We start from the raw sequence: 21,178 nt of genomic DNA on the forward strand, positions 1-21,178 counted from the left end.
ACACTCTCTCCATTCAGATGTTCTTAGACCCAGAGTCATCCCATATGCCATCCACAAATCCCAACACCCATCAATCATGCCACTCCAAACCCCATCAGCCTTCCTATACTGTCAGCACTCCCCCAGGTACCATCAGTCTTTACCCAGCCATCATTAGTATCCCTTCAGAGCTAAACACGCCAGTCGTTCCCCAACCACCCAACGGTCCCATCAATCATAGCCCCATTCAACCACACCAATCAGTTGTTCGCCCACCTTCCCGCTTCCCATCAGTCATTCCCAACCCAACTGTCTCTTGTCACCAACTGCCCACCATATGTTCATACCACACCCACAGATCCACTTTTAGTCTGTACAATCCCCTCCAACCCACCTTCCTACCCCATCTGTTCATTCACTGCCCACCGACCTACTCCTATCTGTGCGTGACTTGTCCCCCATCTGAGCATTTCTTTCCCATTCACCTCCCCTTTCTGTACCCTGCCAGACCCTGCAGCCCCCTGACTGTGCACCTCGTGACCAACTTCTGTGTGTTGGCCACCCAACCCCATGTGCCTTCCCTACCAAGCCACCTGACCCCACTTGGACCATCCCAAACCACCATCATGCAAATGTCCATGGACCCTTATCACCCACTGATCTATTCATTCATTCATGTCACACCCACTAGCCCTCTATCTTGGTCCTGCAATTCAAGCCAATGCACTGCTGTCCGTTCTTCGGCCACATCTCCTGGGCGCCATCTGTCTGTCACTCACCTGCACCCTGCTGTCAGTCACCCTCCCAACCCCTCTCTCTGTTCTTCGCATATTTATTGCCTGTCTGTCCTCCCACCCACCTATTTTGAAGCTTACCATCGATCATCACCCTCCACCCCCGGTCGGCCCTCCAACCTCCCCAAAAACTCACAGTTTATTTATATTTGTTTATCAAACATTTCTATATGATGCAAACATGGCAACAAAACCGTCAGAGCAATGTACAACAAAAACATATACAAAGTGTAAGGCATTTAAAAACAGGGATACACATATTAACAACCCGATCATAGAAACTGCAAAATGCAAAAACAAATTAAAAAAATCTAGAGAATTAAGCAGTAGCATTCCAATGGCAGGATTTTCAAGCTTTTCGAAATTTCAGCTGTCAAATGAATTTCAAAAGGAAGTGCATTCCAACAAGCAAAAGCAGCACGAATGAAGTTGAACATTTAAGCCTGGGGACTTCAAAGCGTAAAGAATCCCGGCTGTGGAGACCTCAAGATCCATCAGAAATCTTTCGTATGTTAGCAAAGTATAACGTTGTCCAAAGACGGGTGGCTTTTATAAACAATACAAGTACATTTAAAATAAATTCTAAACTCAAAATAAAGCCAATAAAGACTTCTCAAAATTGAAGTGATCTGATCACATTTTCTGGTTCCAATATTACACTAGCAGCCGCAAGAAACAACGCTTTCAGTGCAGCCAGTGGAGATTGTGGCAGGCCTACTAAGAGAGTATTGCCAAGATCAGGCCTATTGGGAGAGTATTGCCAAGATCAGGCTTACTAGGAGATTATTAGCAAGATCAGGCCTATTAGGAGAGTATTGTCAAGATCAGGCCTACTAGGAGAGTATTACCAAGATCAGGCCTACTAGGAGAGTATAACCAAGATCAGGCCTACTAGGAAAGTATTACCAAGTTCAGGCCTACTAGGAGATTATTACCAAGATCATGCCTACTAGGAGAGTAGTGCCAAAATCAGGCCTACTAGGAGAGTATTACCAAGATCAGGCCAACTAGGAGAGTATTACCAAGATCAGGCCTACTAGGAGAGTATTGCCAAGATCAGGCCTACTAGGAGAGTATTACCAAGATCAGGCCTATTAGGAAAGTATAACCAAGATCAGGCCTACTAGGAGAGTATTACCAAGATCAGGCCTACTAGGAGTGTAAAATCAATCCGGGTAACCTGCTGCCATTCGCATGGTCTCGGAGCGTGGTGGAGACCATGCAAATGGCAGCGGCGTGCAGTATCAGTCCACATTAAACCAAGGATTGTTGTACTAATAAACAAAACAGCAGTGAAGAAAGAAAAGATTTTTAAAGTCTTAAAGAAAAAAGATTATAATTAGCAGATGTATCCATTGCATTTATAAGTGGAATTAGTGATAGCCGAGAATCCAACAGGGATTTTGCAGTATAAGAAAATTCCAACGGAGCCCCTGGAATGTTTGCTTAAACAAACCAGTCCAGAAAGGATAACCAATGGGAAGAGGGCGGGAATAGCAATAACTCACTCTTGGAATCCAAAAAGGCAAAATAATAATATATTATTATTATTATTATTATTAAATTATGCGAAACGTATATTTATAAAAGAATACATGAAATAAACAGATTCATGGTGTGCTCAGAGCAGGTTATAACATCTCTTTAGTGGTTTAAGTGTTCTAATCTGAATGGAAAATCCTTTCAAAACTGGCTAAATATTAAACGGGATCTTTAAACTGGTCGTGGGAAAATGGCGGCTGCTGCTATGAAGGTACTTAGACTTCTCCGCTATGGACGCTGCGAAGATGGAGCCAATCTCTGAAACACAGGCGCGTTCAGGCCGAGTTCTGCGCGTGCACTGCCTTCACCTCCCCGTGACTCGTTCTTGTCATGTTATATGTTTGGCTGCTGCTGGCCCTTGTCTCCAGGATCACTTTCTGACTTGGACCTTCCGAGCATCTAAACGTGATTGCTTTTTATAGAAAGGTTATTTGGCTGGAAGACGTATCTATTTAAAAGCTCGCATAGGCCTATGGGGCCTTACTGCAAGGGCCGGGCTGACTGGCCAGTGTGGACTGCTGTTGCGGACCAATTAGAAGGATTTTCATGACTTGGAGGTCTCTGCAGCTGTTAGTTTTGATCCATGTTTTTAGGCCAGTAATCTTAAAAATGCTCAGTTTGTCATACTTTTCCAAATAATGCAGCTCTGAGTAATACTCAAACAGTTTCTCCAAAAAACAAAGGGCCTAATGACAAGTACGTTGGTGCAGGTAAAAATGGTGGTAAAGTGGCGGTAATTTTGTTACTGCCACGTTACCGTGGATTTACCGCACCGCTGTACTACGAGTTTGGCCATGGGGAGGAAGATTTACCTCCAGCAAAAAGTTGGAGGTACATCTTCCTCCTTACCACCAAAAATCAGCGGATTTACCATGCAGTAATTCCACTAGTGGTAAACCCACCAAAAGTCCAAGTGGAGTCCTGTGGACTCCAAAAATGGCAGATTACAACCACTTGTAATCCATTGGTAACTCTACGGGACCAAGTGGCAGTAATGGTAATCGGGTTTGGTGGTAATTCGTCAGATTTACCACTGAATTACCACCAAACCTGTAATAAGGCCTATTAATGTTAATTTTTTGGGGATTTTTGGAACACAACAGTCACATAACAGCATTTTTAAAGAGTGCTTCATGCAGATGCCTTCTGCTTATAAGTGCTCTGATAATACGTGTTATTAAAGTGCCGGAAATAGAAAACCTTTACTGTGGCAACCCTCTCCTGCATGGAGGGGCGGTGCCGTGGGGAGAAGGAGGTGTGGTCCCACACCAAGTCACGCAACACAGTATCTCTTCATAGAACTCAATCCTGGCGATTTGCATAAAAGCAAAGCACATTATGGGAACATAAGAATGCCCACAATTTTAAATTTGAAGCATGTCTCATAGTGATTCAGTAAGGAACCCCTTTGAGTTAAACATCAAAGTTGGACTCGGTGGTTTTGATTGGTCACAATACTCACCCTAACAGAAAAGCACCCGAGCACGAACAGATCAGGCCTACTAGGAGAGTATTACCAAGATCAGGCCTACTAGGAGAATATTTCCAAGAACAGATCCGGCAACCTGCACCAACTGCAAGGGACCTCACCCTGCCAGCTACCGCGGATGCCCAGCCCTTACGAAAAATAAACAGGATGAGCAGCAGAGGAGGGCACCACAACCACCACTGCAAGCTCCACGGAACCCACCAACTACTACAAATGACTCTCAGAGGAGCAGCGGACAACACCAACCACACCAAAGACCTGCACATCGTCAGGAGTCAAAACCAACAGTGGCCGCGCAGAGGAACAACCCACCTCGCCCGACAACAGACCATGGCCCTGCGAAGACCCAGATGACACCCACTACATCCGAGCTGAGCTACGCTGGAGTCCTAAGTCCACCACCCAACACGCCGCAAGCTGCCACCTCAGCTTGAAGAGGTAAGATCGAGCTCCATCGACTGGAAGAACATCACCGTGAAGAATGCAGCTTTTGTTGCAGGGCTTAACATCTACCCCGCCATGACGACGGTGGCACAGCTAATCCTGAGCCTATTCCAGGGCGAAAAGACGAACCAACATGGCATCTAAACCAAGCTGCGCCATCGTGATGTGGAATGCCAACGGTATTCAGAAGAAGACAGACAAACTCCTTCACCTGATGGAAACGAGAAAGGTGAGTGCTGCTTTTCTTTCAGAAACCCACCTGCAAGGAAACCAGAAGCTGAGCCTGGCGAACCACAGAGTGTACCGGACCGACCAACCTGCAGGAGCCAAAGGAGGAGGGACAGCAGTGATAGTGAAGACGACGATCGACCACCATGAAATTGCACTCCCGCCCCTCAGAAGCATTGAAGCCACTGGAGTGCAAGTCAAGACTGCAACAGGACCACTCCGACTGATCGCAACCTACTGCCCCCCAAAAGCAAAGCTGGACCTCCGAGACCTGGATGCTTTGCTGGATTCAATGGTTCTGACACTCATTGGAGGAGACCTCAATGCCAATCACTGATGCTGGAACTCCAGGACTGCCAACCAGAGGGGACGGACACTGCTGGCGTATTCCAGGAAGAACGACTGTGGTAGCAGGCCCAACTGAGCACACACACTACCCAGGTGTAGCAAGCCACAACCCAGATGTGCTTGACATCGTGCTACTGAAGAACCTGCAACACTCTGTGGAGCTGGAAACACTGGTGGAGCTGACCTCGGACCACAATCCAGTAGCAATCACTGTGGGAGATGAGATGGAACCCTACCAGCAGGCCGAGAATTACAACTTCAGAAGAGCTGACTGGATCCGCTTCAAAGAAGAGCTGAACAGCAAGGTCACTCCAGCCCCGCTGAGCACCAAGGATGATATCAACAGGGCCGTGGAAGACTTCATGACAGCAGTCCAGGAGGCAATCAAGAGCAGTGTTCCGAAGCAGAAGACAACCAGATGTTCCATCTACGACCTACTGAGAGGCATCCAAAAGTCAATCGCCGACAAGAACCGGGCCCGACACCAGTGGCAAAAGTTCTGCACACCTAATCTCGTGCAGAAGTACAACACGTTTGCAAGACTCCTGCGAGAACAGATCCGACAGCACCGTGTAGAGAAGTGGGAGGCTGCAACAGCCAAGCTGAAGGAGGCGGACAACTCGGTGTGAAGAATGACTCGTCGCCTGACTGGGAAGAAGGATCCAAGCCCACCAATCCAGGGACGAACCCACCTTGCATGCAGCAACAAGGACAAGGCAGAGGTCCTTGCCGAGACACTGGAGGCTTCGTTCACCCCGAACAAGGTAAGTAGGCTCTCAGACGGAGTGGAGGAAGCAGTTGAGAAGTATCTTGCAGAAGACCGAACCGGGCTGGGAGCAGAAGACATCAAGGAGTGCACAAGCTCTGAGGAAGCAGGACTTGCAGAAAAGCTGGCGAACGGCAAGGCACCAGGGAGCGACGGAATAACCAACCTGGCAATCAAGAACCTCCCACCAGCATCAATGGAACACCTCGCAGAGATCTTCAATGCATGCATGAGGCTCCAGCACTTCCTGTGTTCCTGGAAAGAAGCAAGGGTCATCATTTTCCCAAAGGCTGGCAAACCACTGAGGGATCCAGCGAACTACCGCCCCATCAGCCTGCTCTCTGGATTATCGAAGCCCCTGGAGAAGGTCCTCCTCGCCCGACTCAGCGACTTCACCTCCGAAAGAAATCTACTAGCAAAGGAACAGTTTGGATTTCGAAAGGAGCATGCAACGACTCATCAGCTACTGAGACTGGTGGACACCATCAGCCACGGATTCAACATCAAGAAGTCCACAGGAATCGTCTTCCTGGATGTCGCCAAAGCATATCGACCGAGTCTGGCACAAGGGACTGCTGCACAAGATGATTGGCCTGGGATTTCCGAACTACCTGGTGAAGACGATTGCAAGCTACTTGGGAGGCCGCACCTTCAATGTCGCCATGCGGTCTGAGATGTCCTCATCACATCCCATCCGAGCAGGAGTGCCACAGGGATCGAACCTCAGACCCTTCGTGTTCAACCTCTTCACCAACGACATCCCGACAGATCTCTACAAGACCGACCTGACGCTGTATGCAGACGATGCAGTAATCTCCCAGTCATTCAGCGAAAAGGAAGTGGCGAAGAACCTGCAAGCTTCATTGAATACCATCGCGAAGTGGTACAGCGACTGGAGGATAGAACTCAACACCAGCAAGACAACCGCAACACTGTTCACCAGAAAGAAGATCAAGGAGCACCCACACATCAGCCTCAACGGGGAGACCATCAAATGGGAGAGCAGCAGCCGCTACCTCGGTGTGACCCTGGACAGCAAACTCAATTGGGAAAGCCACATCGAGAATACTCAGCAAAAGGCAACAGGAAAGATGGCAGCGCTGTACCCACTCCTGAAGAGCAAGTCCAGTCCATGCCCCTCCGGACAAAGATCAACGTCTATAAGGCGATCATCAGACCAACCCTGATGTATGCCTCCCCAGCATGGATGACCTGCCATGAGCGACACCGGAAGAGTCTTCAGATAGTCCAGAACAAGGCCCTGCGGATATCGTCTGGAGCTCCAATCTTCACAAGGACAGCAGACCTTCACAGAGACCTGGACATCAAGATGTTGGGCGAACATCTAGCGAAGGTGAGTAAGAACTTATGCCAAGGACTGGATCAGAACCCAAACCCTGGATCAGAAGACTCACTGCCACCACTGCAAACCCCTTCGACCGCTACCCACGGCCCATCACTGCGAAGACCCTGTGAAACCAGCCCTACTGTGACAAGACCACCCAGACCAAGAAGAATACAAACCCACGACTACATACTCAACCTGAGAAGATGGAGTAATGAGGCTCAAGCCTCGGTATCCAAAAATCACAGCTGATGGATAAAAATCTATCAGCAAGCAGAAGAACAAGCACGCGGACAACTGCAACAACTATGTAAGGCTCTGGCTGTTTCTGTGGTCAGTTTTCTGTGCCAGGTCTTCTGAAAGTTGTCTGCTTGTTGAAACATGGGTTTCTCATGCACGTGATAACTCTGCTTTCAAAAAGATCTCTGGGAGTGTCCTCTGTTAGCCCCTGCTCTGCTCTTCAACAGACTGCTTCAGAATATGTGGGTTGCTCGTCAGTGTGGTAACTCTGCTTCAGGACAGACCGTGTGGTGTCCGGCACTAGACCCTGGGCGCAGCGGTCCGGCAGGACAAGTCTTGCTGGAGCGCCGCTCCCAGCCCATTTCCTGCCCTGTTGACCTCGGAAGGAATACTGGCTCATTTCAGATTAAAACCTGTGCATTGCAGGCTGAACACAGATATCCAAGGTGAGAGTTTAACTAGCTCAGCCTTCTTACTAACCATTAAAAAAAAAACACATCGCAAGGAGCCAACGTGGGCAACTTTTTTTTAGCTTACATATATTTTTGCCCTAGTCCGGCCCCTCCTGTAAGCAATACTCTATTTGCAAACTCAAATTGGACTATGGAGATTCTGTGATTTGGTTAAGATTAAGTTGCCCCACAAGGATCCTGCACGAGTGTCTAAGCACAGCAGACTCATCAGAGTAACGCAAAGAGACACAAACCAGACATGCACCAAAGATGGGAAGAAATGGAACTTGGAGAGAGTGGCTCTGTTTGAGAAGAGGCCCACGGCGCTCAGTGAGGCAGGGTGTAGAGTACAGGAGCGCAGAGAACAAGAGAGATATTGCAAACAGAAGAGCCCCCATGAGTCGAGTTGTGATGAACTGGGAAGAGAAAAGGGGGCCGTTCCTGAGAGTACTAGGGGGCACGGAGAGGTGAAAAATGCGGAAAGTGAAATACAGACAGAACTGAGAAAGGAAGTGGAGTTGATGCCACAGGAGGAGGAGAGCCAAGAGAACTGAAATGAAGCAGGTCCCAGGCTCATTAAGCTTACTTCATGTAGACTTATTACCAGTCTTTAGTTACTGTTACAGATAGGACACAAGAAGATAGATACAAGACAACACTGGCTCCCATCACCCAGGCAGGCAAGATCTAACTGCCACCACTGAGAACCCTCACTCAGAACATTCCACCATTCACTCATCAACACTCCACATGACATCACCTCACAGACAGGGACTACACAACAAGAACCAGCCTCAGCGCGAGAGGAAAAGAACTGCAAGGTTTGCTGACTTTGTGATGGCGTAGTGCAAAGCTGCTGAGCAAAAGGAGGTATGTGGAGATCCGGTCTCTATTTGTTGTCTGTAATGTTTTGTCCCAAGCTAGGGGACTGGTGCAGGGTCGGACTAGGACAAGAAATAGGTCCGGGCATCCCCAAAAATGTGGCCCTCATCTGTGAATCACTGCAATTTACGACTTTATAGAATACACTACTTAGGGAGGATGTGGAGGGCTAATAGTTTTCGTTGCATGCATTGTTTTGTGTAAACACCTTGGAAGACCAACTAGAGATGATATTCCTTCTGTTCTGTAAAAAGACAATAGCATCATCGCATTGCTGCCTACTGACCATATTGTTCGCCGGGGTCCAGCTGTCACAATGTTGTACATCTGACTTAAGTCCCAGTGCTCGTGGTGCTCCTGCGGGAATGCCAGCTCCCAGATGACTCATCTGAGTGTGGTATTTTACTATCTCACTGCCTGTGAGAAGACCGTCCATGTGCACCTGGGCCCTCAGCCCTGCCGCTCTCCATATGTGTTGGGCTAAGATTCCCACACTCCCTCACTATTGACTAAGCTGCAGGGGCTGATGGGAGTTATACTCCAAAAGGCAAAGGGTGAAGACCCCTGCTCCACATTATCTGGCAGTGTAGAAACTGGGAACCAAGCAGCCTGCATGCATGCACACGACCCACGCCTCACTTACCTTATAGAGCTGTGACCCCAGGTGCACGGAGGCTTTGAACGGCACTTGCACATGCAAAGCCAAAGACAGTCTGTAGGTAAACCACGATATGTACACTTAAACAGAAAGAGGAGACCCCCACACTGAAATTGCAGCCTTAGAAGGCCATGCACAGGGATAGGAAACCTTTGATCCCTTTAGAGGTAAATGTGCTTGTACTCCTGTACCAGAACAGGGATTTAGGGAGATAAAGTGTACTCCAGAAATGAGTCTTGTTTGGGACCATTGCACTTGATGGATGGGTCATTTATTTATTTATATATTTGGATTTGTAGAGCGCACTACAGCCCAAAGGCATTGAGGCGCTATAGGAGGAACGTAAGAAGGCTTGATTCAGGGTTACAAGAATGCGGCCCAACAGAGGTAGTCTTAGTGCAAGGTACATGGTTATACATAGATACAGATGCACAATGGGTCATCAAAATGCACCACGCTGGTATCCCCCATTTGAGACTCTGATTGGCGGCTGTTTGAACCACCCACTGGGAGGAAGGCAGGCAGACAATGAGACATTTCCCGCTGCCCCGATCTGGGTTGGCTACTCCTTGGTTATCGAGGATACATGTGTGTGCCCTGCAGCAAGCGAGGGCCAATTCAGTCATGTGTGTCTGGGGGCTCTCATCAGCTCAAGGATGTCCCCTGCACCTGAGAAAACACAGAAGGCCCCCAACACATTTGCATAGACATACAGTTCATCTGCGCGAACCCCGTGCAGCACTACCTATCCAAGGATCAACCAGGAGAGAGTCTTAATGGCAATAACACTGACACCCTGTTTTCGTCTTAAACGCAGAGTACTCCGCATAACTGCCAAACAATAGTATCAAACCTTAGGAAACCAGACATCAAAAAGTAGGGTTTTTGTGAGCGTAGTTGGAAAAACCTGCCTTTACAAGACTTGGTGTCCTCTTTTGATTTTTGCGACGGGGCAGAAATCCCCACATCAAGCAAAGAGATGGGGCCCTACCCCATTCCCAGGTCAAAACAAGACATTTTAGACTACATTTTGCAGCAAGAATAGGAAAAAAAAGTCACAGGATTTGCAGGCAGCTCAAAAACATAGGACAGATTCCAAGATGGCCGCCTGCAGGGGGAGGATGTGCTAATCGTAGCTCGTCTCCGACTCCAAACTAAAGGAGATCGATAAGCTGCTCTGCTCCCTCCCTCATCCTTTGGGAGTGTGCATAGTCGGCGCCCCCCCCACCAGAATGGCAAAGGTGCAAGCGACCCAGTAAACTAAGGGTTTGCTCGAGTTATTGAAGCCGATGAACGTGGGATCGAAGAAGGAGGAGGGTGTGGCGCCCCATGTAGAAGCCCGACATGGAGGAAGTTTGCCGGCGCGGGACGTGGCTTATACGAGGGAGCTTCAAGGAGAAGGTCTGTGAGGGGCGACAGAAGAGGACGTTTCTTACTCCTTTGCTGTGTGTGGGCGGGAGAGGCAGCAGGCACGTGACAGCTGAGGAAGAACACATCTGATGGGAAAATAACGTGCAGCGCCCTCTGGCGCATGGAAAGGTGGGCTGCAACTGCGGCTCTCCGGGATCCCAAACATAATAAACCGCTCCGGGTCGGTGAGTAGAAGTGGGCAGAGCCTAATCCCACCCATTTATGGACAAGCAGCTTAAAAATGTAACGGGGGACAGGTATTGTGCAGAAAGCTGTGCCAGCCAAGCCCCATTTTCAGCGACAGTGTGGAAAGCGGTGAAGGTGAGGAGCTGGGGCCAGTGTGAATTAAGGACCAATAATGTGCTTGCAGTGGGAGGAGTGAGGAGGCCCCTGGGATTGAATACCTTAACAGATAGTTACGCAACCCCTAGCAGACCTCTATGTTACCTACAAAGGGGGAAGACCATTGTTACATCGTGACCCTCGGGTGTGCTGGGGCTGGCTTTCCTGGACTCATGGACCCAGTGATAAGGAGACACATAGTAGCGAGAGACTTAAAGTGATTTGGCAATAAAGTGGCGAATACAACCCCTTTGGAGTGAAGTGTAAGGGGCTGAACAGTGTTGGTACTCGGCTCTTAACATATCAGAATCTTGCTGGTGTAATCAGTGGGTACTAATGCCGTTTATGTAAGCAGACACCAGTGCACAAAAACGGGGCTGAGTGGGGTCAGTAACACCTGCGAACCAGTCAATCCACGGAGAGAGGGTTGTCAAGTGGAAAGCGCCTAGGGAAGCATATGTCGAGTACTAAAGGAAGAGGACGTAATAAGGGCACCCCCGGCACACCCCAAGGTGAATACTCAGGGGACCGAGGGAACGATCACCAATTGCTGGCAAACAGAGGCAAAGAGAACGTTTAATGAGACCCGATTTCCAATATCACTGGCATCACAAACTGAGACTTCTGAACACAGGGATACAATGGCAACCACTAAAGAGGAACTTACGCACTGCCTAGCGGACCACCAGTCACGCTTAAAGGAGACCATCCAGGAGTCTTTTCAAGACCAGATTTCCTCCTTAAAAACAGACATAAAATGTGTGGGTTCACGAAATAAAAGGGGAAATTTCAAAATTTGGAGAGCGTGTGGACATAACCAAACAATCTCTACAGGAATTGGCAGAAGACTCTCGGAAAAATGATGAAACTTTGGAACAACTCGCGCGGATGTCGCACCATCTTGAAATATTAAGAATGTCACAGAGGAGATTGAAGATAAGGATATCAAGCATTTCATTCAAACTCTCTGCGTGGATTTGCGTTTGGAGATTCCCTCAGAGGATATCCTTCTAGAGAGAAACCATAGAGTGGGCCGGTTGAGAAAAGAGCCGGGGGCTCGACTGCGGGATGTGCTGGCCGCATTAACATCAAATGGACAGAACAAAGGAATTTTGAGGGCAGCACGTGCAGGCACGCCCTTAACCATCAATGGCTCGGAAGTACAGCTGTATCAAGATCTGGCATATTCCACCCTATTTAAAAGGAGGCTGATGGGCCCAGTCACTAACATTTTAAATCAGGAGAAGGTTTGATACAGGTGGACAGTTCTGAGTAACAATACGTGAAGACGGTCTGGATGTGGTGGCACCAGTAGTGACTGGAATGGGACATTGGATACTAGAGACAAGACCACCCAGCAGGCATTTGCAATCGAACAGGGGAGGGAAAACAAAGTTGGGGGTGGGGGGTCGGGATGTGAGTGGGGGTTGAGTCAGGGGACCGGATTGGGATCTCTTGGGGAGGGCTAGAGCATCTCTCTGCAGTTGGTTGATCCCAGGTATTTTACTGGTACATGGTCAGGGTTTCCCCATGGTTGTCACTAGGACCCATGTACCGGCCTGGGATAAAGTGTGGGGAGGGGAGAACAGAGGAGGGCTAAGGGCAGGGCAAAGTTGGGGGATGGGGCTTGGGGGTGGGATTGGCAGGACGATCAGTTGGATAAATGAGGAGGTATGGCAGGGGGTGGTGGGCGAGATAATACGAGACCCAATGGTCCTAATATGTGCAAATTACTTCAAAAGTGGCAAAGTTTATGTTGATACTGGGGGGTCCCCACAGGGAGTAGTGGTAAGGGGTCAGCCGAGGGGGATGGGACTGGTTAGGGCAGATATTCACCATGGGCTTCAAAGTAACCACGTACAACATTCGAGGGCTAAACTCACCGGCAAAGAGATGCAACTTGGGATCCTTCCTGAGGCGTGAGAAACCGGATTTTCTCACGCTAAAGGAAACCCACATACGTAGGAAATACAAATCACCTATTAGACTAGAAGGGTATCCACAGATTTTTCTCTCCCAAAGCTTAAAGACAAATTCACACAACTGGGGTAAGCAGATGTGTGGCAAGATAATAGGGGTAAGGAGGTGGGATTCACTTCTACTCGCAGGTTCATAATACCCAGTCGCATATAGATTATTTTTGGGTATCTGCCAGATTGGCGGGATGAATCAGGGAAGTTTCTGTGGGGTTGATCTCACTATCTGATCATGCACCCGTGGGGGCGATATTGACCATGACATCTCGTAATAGTGGGCTTTGGCAATGGGTATTATCGGAATGGATGCTAGTGGATACATTTTAGTTTCAGGGAAGATAGAGGAGCAAGTTCAGGCCTATTTTGGGAAATATGCAATGGTGGCTACCTCCCCACGGACATGGTGGGATGCCTTCAAAGCAGTGATCGGGGGGGAACTGATCGAACGTAAAGCCCTGATGGAAAAGATGAGTCGGCGACTGGAGGAGGACTCAGAGACACAACTGAAGAACATTATGCTGAAAATTGGTAATTATTCTACGAGGGAAACAATAAAAATGTATAGAGCAGTTAGAGGACAGCTCGAATTATTAAGGGCGAAAAAGGCGGAAAGGACCCTCCTTAGAGGTAAACAACATTATTATGTAAAGAGGAATAGAGCGGGTAGGTTATTAGCACGACAATTAAGACAGAGGACGGCCACCCAAAACGATTCTAAAAATTAGGGAAGGGGAACAGGGAAATGTGACAGACATGGAGGGAATTATAGGGTGCTTTGAACGGTTCTATGATGCTCTGTATTCATCCGATAGGCTGCGGGATGGTCCGCTGAATACCTATCTGGCGGATGTATCTCTTCCGAAGCTGCCTAGACCAGACAGGGAAGATTTAGAGGAGGACATTACTGAGGAGGAAGTTAATGCAGTCATAAGAAATCTTTCCCTGAACCAGGTTTCCGGGCCCCGACGGCTTTACAGCTGTTTTTTATAAGAAATATCAGAGAATTCTGGTTCCCCACTTAGCGAGATATTATCATTCCTTCGAAAAAACTGGGCACATTACAGCTTCAATGAATGAGGCCAAACTGGTGGTATTCCCGAAACCGGGCAAAGACCCGACACAATGCGGGTCTTATCGCCCAATAGCGCTAATCAACATTGATGCTAAAATATATACTAAGATATTAGTGAACCCAGGAGGCTCTTTTACTTAAGGTAACATGTCGTACTATGAATGGGACAGAGAATAACTTCTCAGACTAAAGTACAAGGCTGACTCAGGAAGGTGGCAAATCACACGGTTTTAATATCAATTTTCAAGTACAACAGACATCAATAGACATTGCACAGCAATTCTCAACATAACTTGTAAAAATCTCAATTTTATACCAATAATTTGTCATTTGTGATGTCATACTATGTGGGAAATTATGAAAACCTCCATGAGATTGTGATAGGCTCTAAGGGGATGTCTAAGTATACTTTCTATATGGGATAGGATCATGATTGGGTCTTTATAGTCAGGTGGGCACTCTTGCCATCCCTTCGTGCAAGTCAGAGTGCAAGTCATCTTCAACAATAATAAGAAACAAACCATTTCATTGACTCTCAAACTATAAGGCTCTTCGTTATATGGCCTTCTATAACTAGTTGGCACACTTGTAACCTTCTGGAATATTCGCTACTCCAGCAGCACGTAAGCTGGTACCCCAGGTGTTGGCGGTTTTGGCCTGACCATGTCTCCCCACCCAATTAGGCCCATATCTCTCATCACTCATGCCGTCTGCCAGTCATTGTCTTTGAACTCAGCCTTGTAGTAGCTTCCCGTCTCTGGGAATAAAAGGGAGTATAGGCACTTGCTATCTTTGCTCTGGTGCACCACGCTCTTCGTCTATTTCCATCCTCAGCTCACATGATCACAAACCGTGAATTTGCTCATATTCTAGCATTTAATAGTCTTTAATGAAAAACTTGGCAGTCATTGTGTTCTCTTTTTGCAACTTAAGAAGGGATGCCTCGGCTTCTCACGTCTACTGTTCTTCACAGCTGATAACCAGTTCTTGGCTGCTTCCAGTCCTTAACACCAAGCCAGACAACCTCTTCAGTCTTGTTTCGAGTTTGAACCTATTCTTTGCTGCAACACACACAGCCTTCCATACAATGGGCCTCATTACAGGTTTGCTGGTCCGGTGCTGGTAAGCTACCAGCACCGTTTATGTTTATGTTTATGTTTATGTTTATTTATTTATATAGCGCAAACCAGGCCCTGAGGCAACCGGGCGCATATCTTGGCAGAAGGTTACAGGTAAAACATATCATCACATTGGTATCAACAGATTGCGAACAACATATACAATATATACAATATAAAGATATACGGATTATACAATTGACGTTACCAAATACAGTTGACGTTACAAAACAGGGCAACAAGCGGCACAAAGGTGCCAGGGCAGAGCAAAGCTAAGTCGCAGCTAGCCCGTCAGGGTCAGAGGGCAGTTGTTAATGAGAGGTAACTAGCCAAAGCTTGGCTTTGTGTATGAATAGGTTAAGTGATGGTAAGGATCTGATGGTGAGTGGTACCGTGTTCCAAAGCTTGGCTGCCAGGACAGGGAAGCTAGCACCCCCAGCTGTATGAAGCTTGAATCTGGGGATTTCGAGTTGTTAACGGGGTTCCCTTCTCCCCAGCAGGTCTGACCTGGCGGTCGGAAAGGCACCCGCTTGCAGACCGTGACGGATGCACCGGCACCATTCATGAATGGTGCGGTGCATCCGTCCTCCCCATTCCCATTGAGTCCAATGGGAATTACCGGGTCCGCCTGGGCTGTAATTCCAGGGTAATTCCCCATTGCCGGGTGCCGGTAAAAAAATGACTCCGGCGGCAGCCGTACCGGTTTTACCAGCACGGCTACTGCCAGAGTCATAATGAGGCCCATTTTCTTCCATAAGACTCGCTTACTAAATAATGTCATCGAATATCCAGAATTCTATACATGTTGGCTGCACCGCCTGCAGTCTATATACTATGTATAGCCAGCCTTAAGAATTCTTAGTCCGCTTGTGTTGCAGCGTCTGTACAATTATAAAATGACTTGTGTTCTCTTCTTGCTTCTCACACGTGCAATATTTTTTCTGCACATAAAAGCTTATTTGATTCTTCATTTTGACATCAGATTCTTCATTATCTATACATTTTCTTCTCTGGTCCTTCTTTTCAGTGTGTCACACTCATGTTCCGTAACGTCACTAGCCTCTTTACCCTTTTTTTTTAAAACACTTTATTAAGTTTGCAATAAACAATAACAATTGCACATAAAGTAAACAATGTTTCACATTAAATCATCACAACTAAATATGCAAAGCATCATAAACATTAAATATCGTCTAGTCCAACAAAATAGCTATTTTTCTTGTGAAACATAATAATCAAACCGAGAGGTATACACAAAACAACACAAAAGACAACATAAGTGGGAAAAATGAAGAAAGAAAAAAGAAATTATAAACCCTCACCTCCATCCTATCCCACTTTCTCCCGTAGACGTCACATCCATTATAACAGCTGTACCGTCACATCAATTATAAAGAGGCCAAAAAGTTCCCCATAACTTTATGTATTCCTCGTCTTTATCTTTATTTTTCATTGAAACACTATCATACTGTGAGATAATATGTAACTCTGTCAACCACTCTTCAACATTAGGCTTTTTCCTGACTTTCCAAATTCTGAGAATTAGCTTAATTGCTACCATCACGGCCCTGTTTATACAGCAATTATATTTTCTAGCACGTACACATCTTTCTTTATGTGACAGCAAAATTATGTTTGTTGCGGTTCTTTGCAATATTATTCCAAAAATCAAATCAATCCTATCAATGACATCTTTCCAAAACAGTTGCACTCTCGGACATTCCCACAGTAAATGTAAGAGAGTGCTTCTACCAATATCACAACACCAGCATGAATCATTAGCTTGAAGCCCTAATTTAAACATCTTAACTGGTGTCCAATACAGCCTTCCATTAACTTTATGTCGAATCAATTGCAAACCCATGTCCATTCCCAAGTTCAAATTCACCTTCAGAATGTTTCTCCAATCCTCATCCGAACTAACCCTATCAACATCATGCAACCAATGCGCCTTTAATCCAGTCCATGCTAATTGAAGTTTCTCATCAATAGGCATAAATTGTATATAAGTTCGCACACAATATTCTTGACCTTCTAATAATTTGCCAATCTCTGTTTTTTTCCCAATAGAACCACCAACCATATTCATCCTTAAATTAATCATGGAAGCTAAATCCAAGTATCTGTTTATTTCTCTCTGACCTAAACCATATTTATACTGTATTTCCTCAAAGCACAACAATCGATCACCATCCATCACAACCCCTAGCCTCAGAATTCCTTTATTTATCCAACTAATCCAATTCAGACATTTATTATTCATCTGCAAAGCTTCATTACACCATAAAGAAGCGTCTGGGCAGAAGCCATAACCCTGTCCATTTTCTCTAAACCATGACCCTATCACTTGTCTAGTTGCCACCACCGGAAGTAATTTGAACCATTTATTTGGTAATTTACTCATACTATAAAGATTCTCTAGGTCATATGGTGCACATACACCTCTTTCCATACGCAACCAAATCGGTTCCTTCCCATTAACTTCTCTAAAGTAATATGAGCTCTTTTTAAGTAAAAATGCCCTGTAATATGTCATTAAATCTGGGTATCCAAATCCCCCATCTTCAACACTTTGCATCAGTATATATTTAGGTATACAAGGCTTTTTCCCAGGACCCCATAAAAAGGATTGAAATCTTTTATCAATCTTTATCAATTGTGTTTTATACATCAGCAAAGGGATGGATTGAATAACATTCAGGAGCTTAGGCAAGAGAACCCTTTTAATCGCATTTATTTTTGCCCATAAAGACAATGTTAACCTCTCCCATCTTTTTATCATTAACGATATGTTCGTAGCTACTAGGTCCAAATTATATTGCAATAATTTACTCAACTCACCAATAACATGTATTCCTAAATACGTGAACCCTCCTGGTGACCACTTACAATTCCACGAGTGTAAAACAGTATCATTAAACAAATCTTTAATTAAAACCCCACACACTTCTGGATTCGACAATAAAAGCAGCATATCATCTGCATACGTTAAAATCTTAACTTTAACCCCTCCAACCATAATTCCCTTTATCATTTCACATTGTCTAATGTATGCAGCTAGAGGCTGTAGCGCCAAGTCAAACAAAAATGGCGATAATGGGCAACCCTGTCATGTGCCCTTCATCAGTGGAAATGAGTTCAAAATTATTCCATTAACCAATACCTGAGTCCTAACATCATAATGAATACACTCTACCATCTTCATGAATACTGGCCTAAATCCCATCTTTATCAATGTGTATTCCATACATTTCCAATTAACCCTGTCAAAGGCTTTTTCCGCATCAAAAAAACCAATAACCTTATTCGAGTTCTTTCCATAATGTTCACCAATCACATTCAACACTGTTCTAATATTATCATACCCACACCGTCCCGTAATGAAACCTACCTGCGATTCATCAATCAGATCCCTCATACATGACATTAATCTATTTGCCCATATTTTTGTAAACATTTTTAAATCTACATTTAGCAAAGAAATAGGCCTATAGTTTCCACACTTTTTATGGTCTTTATTAGGTTTCGGAATCACTATAATTAATGCTGCTTTCATTGAATTACACATACATTCTGATGCTATAAATTCATTATAAAGTTCACATAAAATGGGTGCCAATTGAGTAACATACTTTTTATAGAATTCCGAAGATATACCATCCGGCCTTGGTGATTTCCCATCTTTCATTTGTGAGATGGCAGTACATACTTCATCAACTACAATCGCGGAATCAAGCAAGGCTTGTTTTTCCAAAGCCAATTTCGAAATGGAAATCTTTTCAAAGAACGTCTCCAAACCGTATGTATCAGGATTAAAATCTTCCCTATACAGCGTCTCATAAAAATTCTTAAAATAATCATAGATTTCTCCATTCCTGTGTAAAGTATCGCCCTCTTCCGTTTGAATAGAAGTAACGCACGTGTCACTTATCATCCCTCTAAGTTTATTAGCCAACAATTTGCCATTTCTATCTCCAAATTCCCAAAATCGCTATTTTGAATAAAACATACCTTTACCTGCCAGGTTCTGTATATGACTCTGTAATTCTGCCTCTAGTTTTTTTCAATTTTAGCTCATTCTGACTCAAATCATAATTTGCACAAACCTTTTGCATTTTTTTAACTTTCATTTCCAAACTTCTAATCTCCTCCTGACTTTTCGTTTTTCGCATGAGCAGTTCTACTTATCAGTTCCCCTCTTAATACTTCCTTGAAACAGTCCCAAACAGATCTGATACCAGCTGAACCTTTATTTTCTTCAAAATAATGAGTAATAAATTCATCCAATCCTGTTGTAACCAAATTGTCTTTTAGTGCGCTGGCTTGCATTCTCCATCTCCTAGTTTTGTCACTCACAGTTTTCAAAATCACCTGCATATCTAATAGAGCATGATCAGATATACCCCTTTCCAGAATATTTGAGGATACCACCTGATCACTAAGTGCGTTACTAATAAGAAAATAATCAATTCTTGAGTATGAATCATGTATAGGGGAATAAAACGAATAGTCGCTTTCAACATGATGGAGCTCTCTCCATATATCTATTAGCCCAAATTTGAATACAAATGTCCTTAATTCTTCACTAATCTTTTCACTATAATATTTGAATTCTGACTTCCGATCTATTTTACTATCCATCACTATATTAAAGTCATCTCCCAGAATTAATGACTCACCTTCCATACCGTCTAGCAAAGAGCCTAATTGACTGAAAAAAGATGTATTTGGTGAGCATGGCGCATATACAGTTCCAATTACCATTTTCCTACCATCATATAGTATGTCAAGTAATAAAATCCTAACTTCCTCATCTTCAACTGGCTTCTCAATCTTAATCGGTAAACCCTCTTAAGCAATATACTCACTCCTCTAGATCTAGAATCATAACAATCTGAAACTACCTGAGAATACTTCGAGTTGGATAAATATCTCTCACTCTGCTCATCTAAATGAGTTTCCTGAAGGAAAATCACATCAGCCTTACTCCTCCATAACCTTGCCAAGACCTTACGCCTTTTTACTGCATTACCAATCCCCTTAACATTCCATGAGATGAAAGTCAAGCCATATCACCATGCACTGCTTAAATATAATTACACAACAATCCATAAATTCTGAAGGGAGGGTCCAAACTACAAAAACCAACATACAACCACAAAAGGCACATATAAAGACAAACAAACATAAAACTGAAGCTTTGCATAACATTTCCAGTATGATAAACACCAGACACAAAATAAGCATTTATATGTACATCAAATACAGTATTCTGAACTATATCCACCAGAAACCCTATACCCAAAAAGTAAAAAAACATTTTTAAAAAACCATCAATACTTACCGTATTCTATCAATAACTATATGAACTCTCCCCATCCCTCCCAAACCCACCATCAATCTATTACACTCTACCCCATCCCAAATGGTAACATACTATGTTCATTATCTCGCCTTTATTACCAATACATCCTATTAATCATAGTCACAATAGTCCTAACATTAACTGTCCTTATAATTTTCAACATCTATAAAAGTAAAAATAAGCATCTATTCCATTCACCCAAACAACATCCTCTCTCCCGTCATCATCAGATGAAAACACCTACCCAAGTACAACAACTATCACAATTGCCCTCAACTCAAATTCCCTCCCTACAGATGACCGTACTATTCCAATTTAACACAACATATTGCAAGCATCCTACGGTTGGTCCCAGATAAGTGCCTAAAGATCATTACCTCACATTTCTAATTGCAACAACTAATCTGTATGGCAACCATTGAATACCTTAACATATCACCCAAATATGTCATTAAAGTAACATTCAAAATATATGAATATCCTTTAACCAGGCCCTCTCATCAATCCCTCTCCCCATGTATCATATACTTCACTTCCCACTCGACCGTTCAAATAAGGTAAAAAACCATCCCTTTGACATCTTCCCCCTCTTTCAATATTTCTATCAAAGTTCCATTATATGTTCAGGTTTTTTAAAATAACAAGTTAACAAACTCCCGAAAGTTTACTAATGCACAGTTATCAATTAAGAGACAAAGAGGCCGATTCATGGAATTAATGTGCGCTGA

Source organism: Ambystoma mexicanum, chromosome 1p, assembly GCF_040938575.1.
Source record: "Ambystoma mexicanum isolate Mex_15411 chromosome 1p, UKY_AmexF1_1, whole genome shotgun sequence".
Lineage (NCBI taxonomy): Eukaryota > Metazoa > Chordata > Amphibia > Caudata > Ambystomatidae > Ambystoma > Ambystoma mexicanum.